The sequence below is a fragment of the Asparagus officinalis genome, chromosome 8 (genome assembly GCF_001876935.1).
Source record: "Asparagus officinalis chromosome 8, Aspof.V1, whole genome shotgun sequence".
In the NCBI taxonomy this organism is placed as follows: domain Eukaryota; kingdom Viridiplantae; phylum Streptophyta; class Magnoliopsida; order Asparagales; family Asparagaceae; genus Asparagus; species Asparagus officinalis.
This window is the reverse complement of record NC_033801.1, coordinates 113,095,694-113,099,541: the sequence shown is the minus strand read 5'-3', so window position 1 is coordinate 113,099,541 and position 3,848 is coordinate 113,095,694.

Sequence of the window (3,848 nt, the reverse complement as noted above, 5' to 3'; positions counted from 1 at the left end):
ATAGCTCAATAATATAAAAAATAAGATTAATAAAATATATGAAATACTATTTTAAATATTTTGTTTAAATCTTAATCTATCCTAATACTAATTATATCCTATACTAATCCCATGGATAGATCAACAATTTTAAAAAATAAGATTAAGAAGTCATTGGTAGCTAACGTATTATAATACGTGAAATATTACAAAAAAACCCAAAATGTTTAAAATTTTACATAAAATACCCTTAAAAGTTCAAAATTATATAAAACACCCTGACTTTTCAAAATTTAAAACAATAAACATAAAATTTAGAAATTAACAATAGCCCTCGAAGAATTTAAAATTTATAAGTAACACCCTCAATATTTTTAAAATTATAGAAATAACCTCAAATTTTAAATTATAAAAGGCCCCTGAATTCTAAAACTTACAAACAACATGGTTAAATTTAAGTGATTACTATCAGGCACTTGAAATTTTAAAATATACAAAAAATAACCTTAAAGTAACAAAAATTACAAAACTCACTTAAAAGTTAAAAAAACATTAAAAAATCTCAAAATTTTCAAACTTATAACCAGTACACATCAAATCTGGAATTATCAAGAGACCACTGAAAATTTAAATTTTTCAAAAAATAACCTAAAGTTTCAAAAATTATAAAAACACCCTCAAATTTTTAGGATTGCAAGAAATATCCTACCATTTAACAAATTACCACCAATATATAAAACATAAAAATTACAAGTACCTAACTTAAAATTTATAATTTTTAACAAAAACTATAAAAAAATTAAAAATTACAAAACACAATGTTAAAAGTTTAAAATCACAAAAGGCTGAAATTTCTAAACTTGGGAAAGAAAAGAGTAACTATTTAATATTCTTTCATTAAGATATATAAATTTCTAAACTTGGCAAAGAAAAGAGTAACTATTTAAAATTTCTAAACTTGGCAAAGAAAATGGTAACTATTTGATATTCTTTCATTAAGATATATAAATTTAACTTCCAATTTAATGTTTACTATCATTTTTCAACATCTAAAAGTAGTCTAAGTTGATGCTAATAAAAAATAGCAATAACAATAGATAAAACATCCACTTAAGGAATAAAAATTTAAAAAATATATGATATATTAGTCACTATATAAATTAAGGGAACTGCATATAATTTTACTAATAACATTGATTGCTAGAAGACTAAATTATATAAAACTAAAAAAATATTATAATATAGTAGCTTAGTATTACTTTATTATAATTTATAAACATTGATCTCTGATGCTAATAATATAGTAGCTTAGCATTACTTTATTATAATATAGTAGCTTAGCATTACTTTATTATAATTTAAAAAATGCAAGGAGCTATGCATGGAGAAGCTATTAAAAAATTCAGAGATATCCTTCAAAAGAATCAAGTTGTTTTCATTTCAAATGGAGAAGTGAAGGAAATAATGCAAAAAATCAAAAATGTTCATGAATCACTTGAATTGACATTGACAAAAGGCATATCTATCAGATAAGCACGAACCGAGTTCCCCTTGAAGAACATATTGAATAACTTTGTCCTAATTAACGAAGCATTCTCCATGAAAGATATAAGAAAAACTAATAAGCATTTATAAATTTTCATATTTTATTCTTCAAATACTAAAGGAGTCATAAACTTAATATAAATTACAAACAAATAATTTGCAATACAAGCTAAAATGAAGCTATTGATCAACTATGTTGCAATATATAACGAGCTAGATAAGAGGAGGAAAATCACTATAACAGACAAAAGGTATACACATGATACTTATTTACAATAGCATAAATAAACAAATTTAAAATCAATCTTTTTCTTCTTTTTTCTATACAGTGGCATGACTTTGTGTATAGCTTTATTTGAGAATATAGCTACCAACGAATGATCATTTTTTGAAGACACGATCAAAGATAAGCATATACTAGCACTATTAGATTTCAAGATCTTTAAATATGAAGGTAACATATTTTATTACTAAAATTCTTATTAAAAACTACTAAATGTAAAATTTACCTTATATCTATCTCAAATTTGTAAAGAAGATATCATAAATTGTGTCAACAATATATACTAATCTAAATATAGAACTTACTGAAGAAATAAGAGGAAAGTAAGTAAACTAAGCAAATATCCATATAACACCATAAAGAAGAAACATTGTTGTTGATATCCACTATCAAACAGGAATGAGATTAGTGGGTAATCGCAGGTTAGCAAAGAGAGATTGTGATGCGGATTCTCTCATCTCTCTTGAAGACCGATCCCCTATTTGTATAAGAGAGATGCACAATAATACTCATTAGAGGACCGGAGTTTGGTTCTCCGGTGGTTCCTCTGACATCAAGTCAATATTTAAGCTTGAGTGGAGAAGACATCAATGAACTCAAAGTAGTGCTAAACATGCAGAACTTGCATACATGTGGCCCCCTTAGGGGCTACCTCCGGGCATCCCCTCTCCTAGTAAGCAATGAGCCTATATATAGGTATGTCCATCCGGGCCGGGCCCGGGGCGGGCAAAACCGAAGCCCGGACCCGGGTACCCCGGGCCGGGTTCCGGGCTGGCCCGGAATTTTTTAAATTTTTTTATCAATTTTTTTAAATTTTAAATTATACAAAAAAAGACAAGAAAAATTAATTAAAAATAATAATTTTATTAATCACTTAAAATGACATAAATTACAAATAAAAATGATAAAAATAAATTCTTTATTAATAATTAATAAATCATTTATAAATTACAAGTACAAATTTATTTTAGAATTCATCGCATCATAATAGATAAGTACATCCCAACTAGGTTGGTACCTACTCACCTATATCACTATCATTTACAACTGTTTCTAAAATAATTCTTTACAAATTTTAAGCTAAGATATAAAAATTATAATTTATTCTTTATATTTATCCGCTAGTCCTAATTCTTTAAATTTATCTTTAATTCCAGCCATCCGATCGATGCCTTGCGTTCGCTTCTCGTACCTCCACCAATCTTGTAAGCACATCACCGCTTGTACAGTATACGGATCTAAGCATGTCCTGTGGTCGTCGATCAAATATCCTGCTGTGCTGAAGGCGGATTCCGAAGCTACCGTCAAAACCTGCACTGTTAGTAAGTCACGAACAATGGTGGAAAGTATAGGATATGAAACTGATTCATATACTTTCCACCATTGCAAAATATCTAAAGCATTTCCTTGACATTTAACTAAAGAAGCAGATAAATATTTATCTATTTCAGAAACCTCCAATGATGACGATCCAAGTCCAGATCCACCAGTTAGCTCAGCTACCATTGCATACCTATCAAAACTTACACTTTTACCTCGGGATGAGCTCGAAGAAACCGAAGTTGTAGACTGTTGTGTAGCTACACCATGTCTAGCTGCATACTCATCATATAATGTTTGAAAATAATTTCTAATAGCTAAATGATGAGTAGTAGCAGTAAGGGTGATTCCATCATCTAAGTCTATAATTTGATTACCATATAAGGATTGTAACAAACTTCGAAGGCCAATATCCTTCAAGCATGGATCAATAAGAACCCCCAAACTAAAAATACGAGGAATATGCCTAAAGTACTTATTAAATTTGCTCTCCATTTGAAAAATCATAGGTCCAAAAGTATCATCCATACGATATTTTCCAAAAAAAATTTGAATATTTAAAATTTGTAAAGCAGCTAAAGTAATGGTTGGATAATAACAGCCAGATAATAACATTGTAGCATCATAAAAAACTTGTAACATTTCATTTAAATTACATATAACTGTCCATTCATCTTCAGTTATTCCATAAGTGCTACCAGAACTAGAACTAGAAGCATAA